Genomic DNA, 20027 nt, shown 5'->3' on the forward strand with positions numbered 1-20027 from the left:
AGATAGGTACACACAGTGAGGAGATCACAGCCCTGCAAAGACTTTTCAGATGCAAGTGTGCAGAGGCAGAGGCCAATTCTGACGTGAGAGATGCTGGGACAAATATAAGACCCTCAATGTCACCAATCATTTTAACCCACCTAGAATTCATGTTCATTGGATTGCAATATGATTTTTTTTTTTTTTTTGGAGGCAGGGTCTTGCTTGGTTTCCCAAGCTGGGGTGCAGTAGAGGGATCATAGCTCACTGCAGCCTTGAACTCCTGGGTACAAACAATCCTCCCACCTCAGCCTCCTGAGTAGCTGGGACTGTAGGCACGCACCATCCCGCTTGGCTAATTTTCTTTTATTTTTTGCAGAGGCAGGATCTCACTATGTGGCCCAGACTTGAAATTCATTTTTAATAAACTGGGTAGACATCTAATTTTATTTTCTTCCAGCCAGATAGGCAGTTATGCCATCACTGTTAATTATGTAATTGACACTTTTCTCATTAAACTGAAATCCCACAGAGTATGAGCTCTGTTAATTTCAGAAAAGAGGAAAATTTACATTTAACACAGTAAAATGACAAGAATTATGACGAAAAATGGATTAAAATCTACACTCTGTTGAAATGTTTTCTTGTGAACTCAAAACCTAAAGAAATAAAAAATAAGGACAGGCATGGTGGCTCACCCCTATAATCCTAGCAATTTGGGAGCTCAAGGTGGGAGGATCACTTGAGCCCAGGAGTTCAAGACCAGCCTGGGCAACATAGGGAGACTCCACCTTTACAAAAAAACAAAAAAACATTAGCCAGGTGTGGTGGTGTATGCTTGTAGCCCCAGCTTCTTGGGAGGCTGAGGTGGGAGGATCACTTGAACCTAGGAGGTCGAGGCTGCAGTGAGCTGTTATCTTGCCATTGTACTCCATCCTGAGTGACAGAGTGAGATCCTGCCTCAAAAAAAAAAAAAAGAAAAAGAAAAAGAAAAAGAAAATGTTGACCATCTTTGATTCTGGATGGTGGGATGGGGCCTCAGTGCTCAAAGTGTGGTGGCCTCAGTAGTGTCTGGGAGCTTACAAGACATGCGGAACCTCAGAACTAGAGCCTGCATTATAACCCAGTCCCCAGATGACTCCTAGGCACACTAACATTTAAGCAGTTCTGTGAATGGATGAAGACAGGAGGGCAGTGTGAGGATGAGGCTTGGAGTTGGTCTTTATTTTGGCTTTGGGCATAGAGCCTTGAATTGGAATCTGAATTCCATCCTTTGCTGGGTAAGGCACGTCATCTTCAGCTTCCTCATCTCTAAGGGGGCGCATCAGCATGTACTTTGCAGATTGTTGTGAAGATGACAAGGCAATGCCAAGCATATAGTAGGTACTCTGAGTGCTAGGGACCTTCCAAGGTGTCTTCCTTGATCTGCTCTTATAGCATCACCAGCTCATCACCAGGGAGGGGCAGCTCATCACCAGTCGAGGCCCCAGACTTGCCCATTTGCAAAAGACATGACAGTCTGCTGCCTGAAATCACTATAAGGTGAATTTTGGAAAGAGCTTTGGCAACATTCTTTTAATAAAACTTTTTATTTCAAAATAATTGTAGATTCTCATGCAGCTATAAGAAATAATACAGAGAGATCCAGTGTACCCCCTACCCAGGTTCCCCTAGTGGTAACATCTTTCAAAATAACGGTTCACTATCACAACCAGGATATTGACATTGATACAATCTACTGATCTTATTCAGGTTTCTTGAGTTTTACTTGTACTCATTTGTGTGTCTGTGGGTATGCATATGTGTACACGCACGCATGTGGGTGGGTGGGTTTGTGTGTGGTGTGTAGTAAGTTCTTTGCAATTTTATCACATGTTCTGTTCATGAATGACAACACTTTATAAATGGTTTGTCCAAACATACGGACTCCGGCTAAGTTTACTTCTGTACTAGTCAAAAAGAAGAGATTAATTAAGCAAGTAAATAAAGTAAACAGGATTAAAGCCAGCAGAGAATAGTGAATCAAGTTAAGGACAAGCTGTTGCTTTTTTCTTCTTCTTCTTCTTCTTTTTTAGAGAGACTTGTGGTCTTGCTCTGTTGCCCAGGCTGGTCTCCTGGTCTCAAACTCCTGGGCTCAAGCAGTTCTCTCACCTCAGCCTGCAAAAGTGCTGAGATTACAGGCGTGAGCCACCATGCCCAGCCAGGACAAGCCTGTTTTCAAGAGCAAGCTCTCTGACCTTCATCAGCGAAATCTTAGCCGTTTTTAGATCCTGTTTCCTCCCTGTAAAGGGCCTTTCCGCTCTGATTCTTGTTTCCTGACCAAACTCCACGAGTGAAACATCCTTGAACTATTGCAGACCCTTGATCTCTCTTTGCCTCTCTCTTTGTCTCTGTTTGTCTCTTTGCCTGTCTGTCTCTCTCATTCTGTGTCTCTATCCCTCTGTGTAATTCTCTCCCTCCCTGCCTCCAGCAGCCCCTACACTCAAAACACCATGTCAAAGCAGGAACCCGTGAGAGCCAGCCCTAGGGATCCTGTTGCGTTCTTATGATTTTGGTAATTTATCAAGCAGATAAACTCCAGCCAGAAAAGCTCACACTGTGGCTCTGGCTTCATCTGTGAGGAATCTGAGCACCTCCCTGAGAGGCAGGTGCTGGTTCCAAGAGGCTATGAAACTCCTGGTGGGAAAGGCTGGAAGGGTAGGGGTGTGCATACCATGACTGAGGAGTGGGAAGACACCCAGGAGTCCTCAGCCAGGATGGAGGGCAAGTTGTATGCAGGAGGAAAAGACTATGAGAAAACTCCACTCCCGGGACTACTTACTGACCTACTACGCCTTCGACTCAGCACTGTGGCCAAAAATGAAATCCTGAAATTTAACCTGGAAACCCTCTTCCAAAGCTTCTCTTTGGGTGAATGGCCAGTCTCCACTTTGGGGGCAGTACAGGGCTACAGCTGACAGTAAGAGCTGCAGGTTGGAGGCAAACGGCCCCATCCGCTGACCACTGCTCACCAAAGATGCTGCAAAGTCAGCCCAGCCAAGCTCTGTGAACCCATGAGGGCCTCTGCCAGGTGGCAGCTCAATGGGGTCTGAGCACGGGCCTCGTAGACCAAGGAACTGGGCATGAGTCTCCAGTGGTGGGCTTCAGTCTCTTCACCTATAAAATGAGAGAACCTGTCAGGCTCACAGGCTCATGCCGGGAGAAAATAAGAGAACAGACATGATGAACACACTGCTGGCTGTCTGCCCATCTCTGCCGGCCTCCCCTGCAGACAGTCCATACAGCCAGCCTTTGTAGCCTTTCTCGGCTCTTGAATCCCTCTGAAAATCTGATGAAAGGTCTGGTACACACACAGATGCACACACACAGATGCACACACACACACACACACACACAAATTTTCCACACAAAACTGACAGAATTAATGGATATCCAAAGGCAAACCACAGAGCTCAGTTTACAAACCCCTGCCCTGGGGTATCAGAATGGGGTGAGCCAGTAGATTATCACCAACTACTTCAGTGCACACAAGGGGAGACTGAGGCTCACGTAAGAGAGCAGGGAGAGAGGGAGCCAGCCCAGGTAAGGTCAAACAGCCAGTCAGTAGTAATAGCAAGACTAGAGCTCAGATGGTTGATTTAGGGCTGCCATGCACAGTTGGGCAGGGTGTGCACTGCAAACTCTAGGAGTTGCCAGAGTGAGGCGGGGCACTGTGGGAGGTGGGGTGGTGGGAAAGGGCCTCTCTGAGGAGCACTCCAAGCAGTGTCCCAGTGAAGGGAGGGAGAAAGGGCATAAAGACCTGAGGAAAGGGAGTGTCAGGCTGCGCGAGCAGCAGGGGCAAAGGCCCAGTGGTGGGGAGGAGCCACCCGTTTGTTGAGGACGATGAAAAGGGCGCTGTGCAAGGGGTGGAGTGAGGAGAGTCAGGTATCAGGGAAGCTGAGACCACATCCTGTGGGGCCTTGAGGGCCACAGTAAGAAGGGAGGTTGGCACTGTGGATCTCCTAGGCACTGGAGAAGCGAATGGCATGATAGCCTCTACATTTCTTAAAGAACCGTTCATCACGCTAGGCCTCAGGAGGTGAGGGCAGCATTGGCCACAGCAGAAGCAGATGCTGGTGTCCTCCAGGGAAGAGCCAATAGCAGGAGCCCTGCAGGGGCTGGAGCTGACTGGAGTTTGGAATCACTCTGCAGGTGGAGCCAACAGGATTTGCTGATAGTTTAGATGTAAGAAAGAGTGAAGAGTCAAGGGCAACTCCAGGGCTTTTGGCCAGAGCCACAGGAAGGATGGAGTTGCCAGTATTGGGAGGGAAATGACACGGGAGGAGCAGGTGTGGGCAGCAGATGTTGATTTCTCAGCCTGGGCAATGTGTTGGAGTTGCCTGCCTGACGCTGAAGTGGAGATACCCACAGAAGAGCCACCAGGTGTACGTGTCTGGGCCTCCCGGAGACTCCAGGGCTGGAGCCTGACTCTGGGAGTCATCCGTGGATGGCTGAGGCCGTCAAGCGGCTAAGTGTGGATGGGGAGGAGATGCTGTGTTCTACGGCTAAGGAGTGGAGAAGGCTGTTCAGGGAGACAGAGAAAGGGAGAACCACAAGGGTGCAGTGCCCCAAGAAGCCAAATAAAGAGTGTGTTCCAAGAAGCAGTGAGCTCCAGCATGGCTGAACCTAAAGATGTTATGCTAAGTGAAATGAACCAAACTGGGAAAGACAAATACTGTAGCCTTCCCGTACATGAAATGTCTTGAATAGGCAAATCCAGAAACAGAAAGTAGATTAGAGGTTACCAGGGGCTGCCGGGAGGGAGAATGGGGAATGGGGAGTTACTGTTTAATGAGTACAGGGTTTCCATGTGGAGTGATGCAAAGGTTTTGGAAAGACGGTGATGAGTGCACAACTGTGTGGGTGCAACTAATGTCACTGAACTGTACACTTTGATCAAAATGACAAATTTTGTTATATAGTTTACAACTTAATGAAATTAATAATGTAATATACAAAAACTATTTGATTGTTTAAAAGAAGGAGGCACAGGAAGAAGGGGGCGGAGTTATTCAATCCACTGTCACTTACAGCTGTGTAGACTTGAGCAAGTCTGTGCCTCTGTTTCTTCATCTGTATAATGAGGAAAATAATATCGCGCTCAAAGAGCTGCTGAAAGGGTAAGTCCCAGGCTTTGCCCAGAGGGTGGTGGTGAGGACTGAGGGGCTGCTATCGTAATCATCACGTCATCTCTGTGACCCTCCTCCATCGAAGCAGGTGGCAGGAGAAGGAGAACCCGCTTTGCTGGACAGTCACATGGTTGCTGAAGTGTGATATGACCAAGCCGCATCCACTGAGGTCAACCCCGGTGTCCCCTGAAGAGTGCCTGTCCTGATGTGGACACGTACTGGGCAGCCCTGCAGAGCCTGGCCAGCCTGCTGAAGGCAGATGGGCACCTGGTCGCCACGGCTGCCCTGGACTTCTGCTATATGGTAGGCTCCAAGAAGCTCTTTGGGCTCCACCCAGAGGAGATGGTGGAGAAGGCCATGCAGGAGGCTGGCTGCCAGGTGCCGAGGTGTGTCCCATCAGCTGCTCTGAGTCCTGCTCCATCAATGAGGGTGGCTGCTTTGTGGCTGCCTGCAAGGGCCCCAGTGTCTGAGGCCAGACTGGCAGAGAAGGGCCTGCCCCAGAGGGGAAGTCATGACCAAAGCATCTACAGTCTTGCCCCACAGCCCCGCTAAAAGCAGGTTAGGCCTCAGCCCTACCTCTTCATTCCTGTTACCTGGTCCCAAGGTCACAAGTGAAAAGCAAGGGTTCCCCCAGCACCACGCCTAGGGACCTGTCCCTTACACTACCCGGCACCAAAGATCATGAACAAAAAGCGACTTAGCTGGATACTATCTTGGTTTGGATGCCCCTAGAAGCAGACCCTAAGACAAGGACTTCAGTGCTGATAGTTGATTTGAGGGGAGATCCCAGGAAACATCAATCAGGACATGGGAAGGAAAGCAGAAAAGGCAGCCACACGGAGTGTGTCAACAAGCCCTTACCACTGTGGGCAATTGGAACGCCGTTGTCCTGGGGGCTCTGGGGCCAGCGTAGAGCACGTGGCTTGGAGTTATCCCACCCGGGGGAGCTGCAGCACTTGCACACCACCTCCTGTCATCATGACTGAGGACTGCTCCTCAGGGGCGTTAATTCCCCAGCATGTCCAACTCGCCTGTATTTGGACAGTGCAGCCCAAGAGAGAAGCCTGAAGTGAAGACTCACAGGTGCCGGCCGTGGGAAGTTCAGCCAGCATGCTGAGGGAATGGGAAGAGGCAGCAAGAGCATCAGCAACAGACATGAAATGTCCCATCGGCTGGGGTCCCATCAGCTGGGGTGTGGGACGGGTCCTGGGGAGCCTGGTTTTTCCACCAGACAAACAGGATCTCAGGTTCTTAAAGTGGAAAGGCACCTGTGAGAGCTAGAAGACCTCTAGGCCAAGCTCCTGTTCCCATAGGTGGGGAAGCTCAGGTCTGGGAGGGGAGGGGACTGGCTCCACCCAGAGGGCTAAGTGGTCAGTGGCAGGGGCAGCATTGGAGCCTGGGCTCTGTCGACAGACCTGGTGGTGATGGAGCCTCGGGAAATAGTCGGCTGAGGCTGACCAGCAGGGCAGAACCGGGACTGAGGCTATCCATCCATATGGTCAAGAACCCGGGGCCTCTGACCTCTGGGAAGGCCTGGGACCATGTCCCTAGAAGGACCTTCACAAGGTCGTACATCTCTGGACACCCTTCTTACTCAAACAGCCAGCTCAGTTCCAGCCAGCTCTTAGCACTGGGCTTCCTCATTTTCCCTGGGATGTAGGAAGGGCATCAGCATTTCTCCACCCAGGCCAGGCCTATATGAAGCCCCCAACTACTTTCCAAAATGTGGCATGACCCCTCACAGGTCTTGCAACTCCCAGTGTCCCCAACCCCAGTCCATTCTCCCCAGAGAAGCCTTCCAAAGCCAGTGCAGGTCAGTCTCTATCCTGCTTTAAACCGTGCCCCACAGGGATAAAGGGCCCAGCCCAGCTACAGTTCATGAGGCCCTGCACACCTTGGTTGCAGCCTCAGGGCCCGTACCCACCAACAGGGCTTCCAGAACCAGTCCAGCAACCTCCTACCTGCATGTCCTTGCAACACAGAACTCCTCCCCTCCTCTCTAACTCATGCGCCACCTCTGAACAGACTCCAGCAAGTGATACAGGAAAGAGCTGTGATGGGGAGAAGGGTTGAGCCAGCATCCCTGGCCCATTTGCCATCCTGCTGCTAAAGCTCAGTGATTTTCAAACTGCCTCCATCACGTTTTTGGGGTCCCTGAGCCTTATATCAGAGGACAATGACGAGTCTTGCTCCATCCACCATAAACAACAGTTTCATCCCTGGGTCCTGGATCTGCTGGAGACGCCGGCAATGGCTCCCGTGGCCACCAGAGGGCAGGGCAGGGCAGGAAGCAGCGGGCGGAGGCTGGAAAGGAGATTCTGTGTGGATCCTCCTTAGGAGAGAAAGGTCCATTTCCTGCCACCTTTTGATTCGTGGAGGTTCTGCCAGGCCTAACCAGGCAGAGAAACCATGAGCTGGCCCACCGGGAGGGGCCTTGAAACCTTTGGACAGGCAGGGCCTCTGAAGCTTGGATCCACCTGTCTCGTGGTCCTGGACACTGTATTTCAGCTGGGAACCAGGAGACTAGGTTTTCCAAACTAATGTGCCTGTGCATTACCTGGAGATCTTGCTAAACTCTGAATTCTGATCCGGTACATCTGAGCCAGTAGGGCTGAGATTCTGTATTCCCAACAAGCTCCCAAGTGACGCTGACGCTGCTGGTCCAAGGACCATGCTTTGAGTAGCAAGGGATAATAGAAAAGAATGCATCTTAAAATCTGAATTTTCCCTGAAATAATGAGGTTCCTGGGCACATCTTAGGGTTGGCACCTAATTTCTCCAGCTTTTTTCTCCAGGTGAGAGAGGGAGGAAGACCTGGGTACTCTACCCAGAAAATATCCCTACCCCTTCTCTTGCCCCTGGCATGGTGGGCTTTCCTCCCTCTGGTCTTTGACGGTCTTCCCTGCCAGCTAGAACTTCCCAGGGCAAGGACCAGGGATGCCCTCCCAGACTCTTCACCTTGGCAGTTCCCTGGCAGGCAGTACGGACCTGGGGAGGGTTTGCAGTTGCTGAGCTCACACAACTCGATGCCTTCCAGCTGGCTCTTCATGGCTGAGGGTTCTGGAACTGCCCAGAACCTTCCCACATCGCCTGCCCTCCTCCAAGCTCCCACCAGGCGCATGGGAATGGGGATGGGGTAGTTAGAGGAGTTGCAGGTTTCTAACTTGAGGCCCAAAGATGCAAAATTACTTCTACAATGTCATTCACCTTCAATATCCCAAGCTGTAGTCAGTCAAAGAAGGTTGGGTGGGGCCAGGGCAGGGGTTTTCACCCTGGATATGCATTAGACTTACCTAGGCAGCTGTAAAAGTCCTGAATCCTGGGCCTTACCCCAGACCAAGTAGATCAGAAATTCTTGGAGGTGCCACCCAGGCATCAGTACCTTGTAAAGCTCCCCTGGTGATTCAAATGTATGGAAGATTGAGAACTGCTGGCCTGCGCCGGTGCTTCTCAAACTGTACTGTGCTCATGAATTACTTGGGAGTCTGCCAAAATGCAGATTCTGAGTCTGTAGATCTGAGGGGGGCAAATAATTTGCATTTCTGAAATGTCCCTAGGGAGGCTGATGTTGCTGATCCAAGACCCACTCTGGGTACCAAGGGGTACAGAGCACAAAGTACTTCCTTTCCACCTACCCCCAGCCTGGGCTCCACACTTTTAGTAAAACAGGACTGTATAATAAAGTGGTCTGAGTGTAGACTGATGATCCCTGATATCCTAGATCCCTCAGGGCCTGGGCTCCTGAATGATTCAAAAAGGTCTTCTAAATCATGACAGAGCCATCTGTGCTGCCTCTGTTGATATGTCATTGGGAGCATCCAAGAATCACTCACTCCTTCTAGAAGTTCATCCACAGAGCAGCTCTGTATTTCAGCCCTACTTGCTGTCCTCTCCCCACCACTACAGTATCCAGCCGTCTCCACTGGCCTAGCCTGCAGACACTCAAACTGAGCAGGTCCAAAGGCACACCGCCCATCTCCCGGTCCCCCAGCCCTGCTCCTCCTCCCCTCTCCCCAGCCCAGCAAGGACACTCCTGTGCAAGTCTCATCCATGCCAGACACATGATTGCCACCCTAGCCTCTTCCTCTCTCACCCTTGGTCTGCACCACCAGCTTCCCTAAGCCTTGACATTACCTCCTAAACAGCTCTCAAATCCACCTAGTGGCCCTCATCGCCCCACCACTGCCCTGATTCTGGTTCTATTCTCTCGCCTCAGCACCTATCCCACCTCCAGGCTCTTGCTGTGTAAAGGGTGGTCCATGGAGCAGCAGCAGCAGCATCACCAGGGAACTTATTATAAATGCAGCATCTTGAGTCCCAGCCCAGACCTGCTGAATCCGATCTGCATTTTAACAAGCTCTCCAGGTGATTCATACCTACATTAAATTCTAAGAAGCACTGATCTAGTAATAAAGAGATGATGACAGGAAACAAGAAGGGAAAGAGAAAGCAGAAGAGAAGAAGGGGGGTCCTTTTTAGCATACTCCATTCCTGGCCCCCTCCTCATATTCCACATCTCAGCTCAAATGGTACCTATCCCTACCCTTACCACATAGAGTAAGTGCTTCCCCCTCTCTTTCTCCATTCACTACCACTTCACCCATTTATTTCCTTCATCTCACATGTTATTCTATTTTCTGTCTCTCAGTGACATAGAAATTCTAATTGAGGCAGGAAACTGCTCTCCCTTGTTCATGGCTGTATCCCTAGTGCCTAGCACATGGTACATGTTGAATAAATAAATTGAATATGTGAAACTTATTATAGACTTCTGCTGCTGCAAACTTCACCTTTTGAACTAAGAAGTTTCTGAAGCCATCTAGTCCAATAGCTTTGTTTTATTCTTTATATCGCAAATGGGCCATGATCTAATAACTTGATGCTTTAAGCGGAACATCAAGACTTCAAAAAGCAAGCATGTACCAGAATGGGATCGATTGCAAAAGTGACCACAGATTCTTCCCTTTCCAGTGGGTACAAGTCTTTGCCATATGACTTTGCCTCTCCTTCCATTAGGAGGTAGCGCTATTTCTCTCCACCATCTCCCTGTTCCCAATATGGACTTGACCACATGACTTGTTTTGGCCATTAGCAAAAGTGATGCAAGCAGAGGTTTGAAAAGTACTTACACATTGGAGCTTGTCCCCTCTCTTCCTTCTTGGTATTTACCCAAAGAAGTTGAAAACTCATGTCCACACAAAAATTCATGCACAAATGTCTATAGCATCTGTATTTATGAATTGATACAACCTGGAAGCAACCAGGATATCCTTCACCAGGTAAATGCATAACTATAGTGCATCCAGACAATGGGTTAGTTTTCAGGACTAAAATTATGATGAGCTATCAAGCCATAAAAAGACACAGAGGAAACAAACTTTCTTAATTGAAAGAAGTTGATCTGAAAAGGCTACTTACTGTATGATTCCAACTATATGACATTCTGGAAAAGGTAGAACTATAGAGACAGTAAAAGATTAATAGTTACCAGGGGTTTGGCGGAAGGAGGAATGATTAGGTGGAGCACAGAGGATTTCTATTTTTAGGGCAGTGAAACTATCCTATATAATACTACAATGGTGGATATGTGACATTATACATTTGTCCAAACCCATAGAATGAACAACACCAAGAGTGGATCCTAGTGTAGACAATGGAGTTTGGGTCATAAAGATGTGTCAATGTAGGTTAATTGATTATAATAAATGTACCACTCTGGTGGGGATGTGAATAGGTGGGGGTGGGGACAGGGAACATATGAGGAATCTCTGAACTTCCCACTCAGTGTTGCTGTGAACCTAAAACTGGTCTAAAAAACAAAGTCTATTAAAAAATAAGTGCTTTCACAATGAGACTTGTTCCCTTCCTTGCTGCTCTTAGGAACCCTGTGGTCCTTGGTGTATTAGTCTATTCTCACGCTGCTAATAAAGACATACCAAAGAATTTATACCAAGGTAATTTATAAAGGAAAGAAGTTTAATAGACTCACAGCTCAGTATGGCTGGTGAGGCCTCAGGAAACTTACAATCACGGCAGGAGGGGGAGTAAACACATCCTTCTTCACATGGTGGCAGCAAGGCGAAGTGCTGAGCAAAAGAGGGGAAAGCCCCTTATAAAACCATCAGCTCTTGTGAGAACTCAGTATCGTAAGAACAGCATGAGGGTATCTGCTCCCATGATTCAAATACCTCCCACCAGTCCCTCCCATGACACATAGGGATTATGGGAACTACAATTCAAGATGAGATTTGGGTGGGGACACAGCCAAACCATATCACCCAGCATGTGGGAAAGCCCAGACTGGCCTGCTGGACACTGAGGGCTGTGCCATGCCATTACCCCAGCCACCATCAAGTGAACTGCCAGCTATGTGAATGAGGGCATTGCAGACCCCCAGCCCCAGCCAAGATGCCAGCTGAGTGCAGAGGGTAGCCCAACCAGCCCTGACCACTGTGCTGCCCTGACCGCAGCATGGCCCAGCCAACCCACAGCATCCTGAGAAATCATAAATGTGCTAAGCCTCTATTTTGAGGTGAGTTGTCACCACAAAAAATAACCGAAGTACAGATAGCTTTTTCAGATAAGGACAGCAGATTGAGCACATTTGAGCCTTGTCCTTCCTAAAATACCACTAAATGGACAATAAATAGCTTATTTAAAAGCAATAAACTGGTAATGACAAGTGGGAGAGGAGACGACAGCAACATGATGTTGGAAGCTGGGGAGCAGGTTGATGAGCAGGTACACTAATTTACCAGGCAAGGACAAGCTGCATTGTAAGCTTGCCACGGTGGAAGTTGGTAAGCAACTTGACTTCGTCTAGGAAGGTTGCGAGATTGGACTGGCTATTTCTGGAAAGGGTGAGAGTGGGCCGAAGGTGGGTTCCCAGCAGGTGGACTGTTGAACGCTGTGTAGGAAGAAGTTCTCATGCCCTGCCCGTCAGCCCATAGCAGCTGGTGCTCCCTGTTCCACACTACCCAGGACCAAAAGCCTCTTCCTTAGGGAGAGCAAAACAGAGGGTGTCTGCACCAAGGGCGACCAGACACAGTTGATGCTGGAGGCACTGTTCTTGACATAAGAGGATTAGCTGAAGATTTATATGCTGGATATCAACACCATCCGGGGCCCCAGCCTTCTTCCCTCTCACTCTGCTCTCAGGATGGTGGCCTCTAGGTGTCCCATCCTTACACAGGAGACCAGAAAAGTCTTTTCTAGATAATATAACCAGCCCTAGGCCAGGTGCAGTGGTTCATGCCTGTAATCCCAGCACTTTGGGAGGCTGAGGCACTGGGATTACAGGCATGAACCACTGCACCTGGCCCAGGCTGGTCTCAAACTCGTTTTCTCTGCTGTTGGGCTTTCCTCACGTGTGTGGCGATCCTCAGCTGCCTGCTCATATTTGCAGTGGGGCACTATGGAGATTAGAGCTCAGTACTCGTTGGGGGTCCAGTCTGGCCCTAGAGCCCTGATGTCCATTCTCAGATGATTTCTCCTGGGCTGGTCAAATTCTTTGGGTTTTGTTTGTTTATTTTAAGAGAGACAGCATCTTGCTCTGTCACCCAGGCTGAAGTGCAGTGGCCCCATCATAGCTTACTGTAACCTTGAACTCCTGGGCTCAAACAATCTTCCTGCCTCAGTCGCCTGAGTAACTGAGACCACAGACATGCACCACCCCACCCAGATAATTTTCTTTTTCTTTCTTTCTTTCTTCCTTTTTTTTTTTTTTTATAGAGTTGGGGGTCTCACTATATTGCCCATCCTGGCCTCAAACTCCTGGCCTGAAACAAGACAAAGGCAACCTGGAAGAAACAGATTGTGCAGGGAGGAGAAAATTTTCTGTAAAGGATCATCAGTGTGCTCTCGGAGATAGAAGATGTTAAATGCATGAAACAAGAACAGGATACACAATCCCGGCTGCTGGTGCTAGCTCTTCCTCCCTGCCTATCTCGCTCTCCCTGCTCCCTCATTCCTGCTTCCTTGCCTCCTGCGGACACCCCCCAAACTGTCACCTCTCCCCCAAGCCCTGGTCTCAGGTTCTGTTCTCAGGGAAGCTGCAGCAGGAGAGCTTGCATTCTGCTGGCATCCCCCTGGGCCAGAGGGCAGTGAGTGTTAAGGTCTTGGCAGGCCCGGGAGTTGAGGCAGCAGAGAGAGCTAGGAGTGGGAGGAGCAGGCCCCGCTGGTGTCACTGGGGGTGTTTACACAAAATACTGCATCAGTGAGGGCCTCCCTCAGCCATCGTGCAGCAAATGCTCACTGACCTCAGTGCTCCTGCTCCAGAAAGGGCCGCTGGAGACCCCACCACCTGTCCTTCCCATCGCTAGAGCGCAGGGGACAGTGGAGAGGCAATGTCAAACACGTCCTTGTCTGGGTTTCAACCCTGACCCTGATGCTCAGGTCTGATCCTGGACAAGTTACCTAACCTCTCTTAGCCTCTATTTAGTCACATGCAAAACAAGGGTAATGGGGGAGATGAAATGAGTTCATATTAAGCATGTAACACCAGGCCTGGCCCAAGATAAGCCCTATGCAGTGTTAGCTGTTGGTATGAGGCTTTTCCCCTAAATCCGGCACACATTCAGTGAACTCAGAGGAGAAGGCCCCACCCTGGAGGGGAATCTCGTGATCACACTGGCTCCATCAGAGCGGGGCTGGAAGGTGGGCTAGAGGAAGCCCCGAGGAGGTCGGGGGGACTGGGGAGCCCCCAAGAGGTCAGTGGGGCCTGAGGGATCCCTGAGAAGGTCAGTGGGGTGTGGGGAGCCCATCTGGAGGCAAGGGGAGGGCACAGAGCTTAACCCTGAAGAAGGAAAGCAAGGTATGCATTGGAGGTTTCCAGAAAAGCATGACCACAAGGAAGGAGGGCAAGTGCCTGGGGTATGAGGGTAAGGAGACCAGCTGGGGCACAGGCTTCATGGGGCATGACAGGAGAGGAATCGGGGACATGAGAGCGGGCAGAGCCAGCCAGTGGGGTGGACTGGATGGGCCAGTGGGTGAGCCATCCTGTGGTGGGCATGGATGGGCCAGTGGGTGAGCCATCCTGTGGTGGGCATGGATGGGCCAGTGGGTGAGCTGTCCAGTGGCGGACATTGATGGGCTGGCAGGTGAACTGCCCTGTGGTGGGCAGTATCTTGCCGGTGGCGTGGGCTCCTGCTTCATGACTGCCCTCATCGCAGCAGCCACTGACCTCCCTGGGGATGCACACAGCATGTGCGAGGTGGAACCTGGCACCTACTCCCCAGCCCACTTGCCAAAAACCAGAGAAGAAGAGGGTATGTTCTGGGAGTGACTGAACTTGGAATCCAGATTGGGAGGGTCAAATACTGCATGAATATTTCCAGAGTCCAAGAATCCAACGTGCATGTTCACCAAAGCTGAGTGTTCAAAAGACCTCCAGAAGATGGAGGTGTTCAAAGCCAGATTCTCCCGGATTCGCCCTGGGTAGTAGGAACCCGGTATGGAAAAGACCAGAAAGTAATCGGGTTTTCAGATTCTTCTGAGGAAAGCAGGAACCTTGGGTGAGGCCAGGTAGTGGGGCCGCTGGGCCCCTGGATGGTGCGAGGTGGGTCCTGCACCCCAGCTCAGCAGGGCACAGTCAGCAGGGGCAGTCAGGGAGGCCCCAGGCTCCCTATGGCCCAGACCATATGCACTGTTGGAGGGTCTGAGTGAAGGACGGGGTGAAGATGCGCCCAGACTCCCTGCCTAGTGTGGCCGTGAAGGCCATGACCTCCTGCCCAGCTTGCTCTCCCAGCAGATGGGAACCACCTCCCAACAGAAACTGAAGTTGGAATATCTGAGGGCTCAGGAGGTCTCTCAGGGCAGGGTGATGAGGGCTGGGCACAAGGAAGGTCAGCACAGAGCTGCCCCATGTGGCGGGGCTGCGTGGGGAGCCAGCAGTGCATGTAAAGGGAGTGAGCTCCCCACTACTGTGGGGTGTGCATGCAGAGGCTGAGTGGGCTCCTGCTAGGATGGTGAAGCGGGGCTCCCACAGCCCAGCACCCAGTGGGACACTGGTCTACAGGAGATCACTTCTGGGCCTCCTCTTAGGCCTGAGGAGCAGAACACCTGCACAGAGGGTGGGGACGTGGTGTGGGTGTGGCTGGCTGCCTCTGGCAGGAGGCACAGCCAGGGCAAGCACCAGGAGAGACAGGGAGGAGCACAGCCACTGGGAGGGTCCTTGAGGGCTCCTGTAGAGGCCCATGGGGGCTGGGCTTAGGGGGGCTTCCACAGGCAGAGCAGTGACAGCCAAGGAGTTGGGGGCTGGAAAAGGGGGCAGTGGGGAGGAACTGGTGTCCTGGCATAGGCACTGCTGTGATCAAAGGTGACAGGACATGGGCAGGAGTGGCGTGCACAGCTTTAGGAAGGCAGGGCAGCTGGTGAGACGAGCTACAGTGACAGGAGCTGGAGAAGTACATGGGCCACCCAGCACTGTGGGAGGCCAAGGCGAGTGGATCACCTGAAGAGTTCAAGATCAGCCTGGGCAATATGGTGAAACCCCATCTCTACTCAAAATACCAAAAAAAAAAAAAAAAAAAAAAAAAAGTCAGGTGTGGTGGCACATGCCTGTAGTTCCACCCACTCAGAAGGCTGAGGCAGGAGAATCACTTGAACCCTGGAGGCGAAGGTTGCAGTGAGCCATGAGCCGAGATTGTGCTACTGCACTCCAGCCTGGATGACAGAGCAAGACTGTCTCTCTCTAAACAAAAAAAAAAAAAGAAAGAAAAAAGAAGAAGCAGAAGAAGTGCATGGGGTCAGAGTTAGCAGAGCCTCCCTCGCCAGGGCTCCTGGTGTTCCTTCCCTGGGAAGGAGGCAGAGATGACTCTCTGTGGCTTTGGAGAAGGGTGGGGCATGTCCTTGGGAAGGTGGATGATTTAAAATATATACATACATATATCGAGTTTTTAAGCACTGCAATGGGGTCTTGCAGTGGGGGACATAGCGTGCAGTAAACTCCTCGGTGGAAGACTTTCTCATGCAGGCGTCAGCAGTGGGTCTGAGCTTGGGTGGGCAGGCAAGATGTGAGCAGCATCAGGAAGGCAGGGCGGGAGTGTGCCCAAGTGAAGGGGACACCCCCTCAAAATACCTAGCATGGCAGATGCTGACCATCTGCTGAAGAGGTCAGCCTGGCTGCGACCGACGGGCCACGTGGCTGTAGACAGAGTGAGCACACATCCTGTCATTAAGCAAGCCATCCATTTCCCGCTGTTAGACTGCAAACGGACTACCCGACGCGTTGAGAAGAAAGCCATGCGTTTTTTTCTTTGTAATGATAACTTCCAGATCCAAGAACGATGTCAGCTGTCCATTCTGCTGGCCAGCAAAATACCTGCTCCGCCTCTGCCCTGGGATCTTGTGCCCATTTTAGACCTCAAAAGGCATAACTGCTTGCTTTTCCTTCAGTACCACAAAGGAAGTCATCTTTTTTACTGCGGCAGCAAAGGCAGAAAGCTTCTGAAAACCCAGTCAGAGAGGCCAGCCATTTGGCTTTCAGACAGCCAGATAAGCCCCCTTGTTCCTGCCTTGCCGTGGGGGAATGACAGTAGAAAGGTGTGCTGGGAACCCCAAAGTCATGGGGAGGGAGGGCACCCTGAGTGGAGCCTGCCCACTGCCTCACCTTCCCAACAGCTGGCAAAAGGGGGAGAGGGGTCCCCATGCAGACAAAACCTTGAGGACCAGAGAGTCAGCTGCCCAATTCACGGATGGGAAGACTGAGGCACAGAGAGGAGGGGAGCAGCCTGCAGGTGTGAAGCTTGGTGGTTACCATGTGCAACAGAGTCTGGGCCTGTAGTTGGGATGCCTGGATTCTAGACCCAGCCACATCTCTCATGAGCTGTGTGGCCTTGGGTGAGCTCACACATCCTCTGTGGGTAAGTGGTTACAGGAAGATGTTGTCCGGGATCTCCTCCGAGGATTGCAGGCCTCTCAGCCCTGCTTCTCCTCTCCATCTCCGCCCCTCTTGCACAAGAAAGGCTTCCATCTCAAGGCTTTGGGAAGGTGGACAAGCCATCAGCAGTGTGATGCCACCATGGCAGTGCAAATGTTGGCAGGAGGGCCAGGTACCAAGGGCTGCAGCCATATGGTCAGCAAGTCCCAGCTACTTTCCTCGCCTCAATTTCCCCAGTCACACCAAAGAAGCAAAAGAGGCAGGAAGCTAGAAAAAGCCCGTGCTTAGTCAGAAACAAAGTGCGGAATTGGAGGCAGGATTTTAGCCATTTTCAGCTGGCCTGTCCCCAGCAGTTCCTCCTGGCCCTACTATTCACTTCTTCTGGGTCCTGCTCCTTCCTTCACTTGCTTCTCAGCTCCACTCTATTTCCAGGGTCAGGTTTGCAGAGGAGAAGTCACCTCACCCGCAGTGAGGTCCCTCTGCTGAGATGGATGTACACCTTTCCTAAGCCATGCGATCCATAAAACAAGGCTGTGAGGTGCTGTATTTTATGCTTTCTTCAGCATTTAATTATTTGGAGGAGTTTGTCCACTTTGTCTAATAAGTACACGAGGGTGGAGACTGTCTATATTTGATTCTGTATCCCCAATCCCTAGCACAATACCTGCTGAATGATTACAACTATCCCTATTTCACAGATGTGAAAGCTGAGGCTCAGAGAGGTTAAGGAATCTGCCTAGGGCCACACAGTAAGCAAGGCACAGGCTGAGTTTCCACCCTAGCTGTGCCCAGCTGCAAAGCAGGGTGGGTGGATGGGTGAGTGAAGTTGGTTCATGTTCTCAGTAACCAGGTGGGCTTTGTGCACCAGGGTGGAGGAACCAGAGAGGTGCTCCCAGAGTCTGCATAACCCCATAGACAGACAGACAAACAGACAGACAGACCTGGGCTTGAATTCTGGCTCTGCTGTGCAGGCATCATGGCTGAGCTTTCAGTTTCTGCATCTATAAACTGGGTGATCCTAAGAGCGCCCCGTTAGGTTGGGTAAGGATTAGATGAGGGACGATGGGGAAAAGTGTGTTCTGGGGCCTAGCCCACAGGGATCTCAGCAAGAGCTGCCTCTCGTTTCTGGGATTGTCCTCGGTCTGAGGAAAGACCTTGGAAGCAGACATGGTGCTAGCAGAAATGGTGCTGGCATGGTGCTAGGAAACTTTCCTCCCACTTCTGGGAACTCCCCTCTGCTGCTGCCGTGATAACAAGAGGTGACCTTTCAGAAAAGCATCCTGTGCTTTTATTTTTTAATTTTTCAGACAAGGTCTCGCTCTGTTGCCCAGGCTGGAGGGCAGTGGTACAATCTCAGCTCACTGCAGCCTCAGCCTCCTGAGTAACTGGGACTACAGGTGCGTGCCATCACGCCTGGCTAATTTTTGTGTTTTTTAAGCAGAATCGGGGTTTCACCATGTTGGCCAGGCTGTTCTGAAACTCCTGACTTCAAGTGATCGGCCTGTCTCTGCCTCTCAAAGTGCTGGGATTACAGACTTGTGCCACCATGTCCGACTGTGCTTTTAGCATAAAGGACTTTGCTGCAGGACAGAGCCTAAAGGCCTAGCACACCCTTGCAGCTCTTCCCTTGCCTGCCCTCCATGGCATCACCCTGAACCCTGAATGCCCTGCTTGCAGTCCCACTCTGCTGCCCTCCACAGACTTCCCTCCTCTTCCTCTTCCTGTAGCTGGTCCCTGCCAGTTCTTCAATACCAGTCCCCATCCTGTCCATCCCAGGAGTACTCCCTGAGCCCAGCCCTTGAGTACCCACTGCACTCACAGCTACAACAGTGCTTAATCCATGCATACATTCATGCAGTGACTATTTATTGAGCAGCTACTGTTTACAGACTGTGAACAGAGGGAACAAAACAGACAAAATTCCTGCCTTCTAACTAAGGCTTTACCTGCTACACAGGGCAAAAGAAGAAATAACTGAAGGTATGTATTAGAAGATGATAAGTTAGGAAAAATAAAGCAGGGAGTGAAGGGGATGCAGGTGACAGATACGTTTGCAATTTTAAATAATGTGAGTCTTGCATCCAGTTCCCTAGAAGCAGAGCCTGAGATGAGGATCTGGGCACGTGATGTATTGAGGGAAGTAAGGAAGCGAGGAAGCAGGGCAAGACAGGAGACAGGAGAGCAGGGACTGGAGTCAGCTTGAATCTGGTCCCACAGGGAGCTCCAGGACATGGATTGCACACACTCAGTCCCCACTTGAAGCCTTTGCAACCCTGAGTCTGTGAGCCCGTGGTTGCGAGCTGCCCAGAGGTGGAAGTGTTACAGGAAGGGGGTCCCGATCCAGATGCTGATCCATATCCAAAAGAGGGTTCTTGGATCTGATGCAAGCAAGAATTCAGGGCAAGTCCATAAAATAAAGTGAAAGCAAGTTTTCTAAGAAAGGAAAAAAATAAAAGAATGACTATTCTATAGACAGAGCAGACCCGAAAGCTGCTGGTTGCCCATTTTTATGGTTATTTCTTGATGACATGCTAAACAAGGGGTGGATTATTCATGCCTCCCGTTTTTATACCCTATAGGGTAACTTCCTGACGTTGCCATAACATTCATAAACTGTCATGGCGCTGGTGGGAGTCCAATGAGCGTCCAATGAGGACGCTCAGGGGTCACTCTCGTGGCCATCTTGGTATTGGTGGGTTTTAGCTGGCTTCTTTACTGCAAACTGTTTTATCAGCAAGATCTTTATGACCTGTATCTTGTGCCAAACTCCTATCTCATCCTGTGACTTAGAATGCCTTAACCATCGAATGCAGCCCAGTAGGTTTCAGCCTCAGTTTACCCAGCTCCTACTCAAGATGGAGTTGCTCTGGTTCACACACCTCTGACAGAAGGGAGAATCTCCCAGGCAAGGCAGCTTTCATTCTGCAAGGGCAATGCTCTGGTGCCTTCCGGGCAGAGGGAACAGCCGGGGCACAGGCCCTGAGATGGGAAAGCACCCGGCA

The sequence above is a fragment of the Chlorocebus sabaeus genome, chromosome 21 (genome assembly GCF_047675955.1).
Source record: "Chlorocebus sabaeus isolate Y175 chromosome 21, mChlSab1.0.hap1, whole genome shotgun sequence".
NCBI lineage: Eukaryota > Metazoa > Chordata > Mammalia > Primates > Cercopithecidae > Chlorocebus > Chlorocebus sabaeus.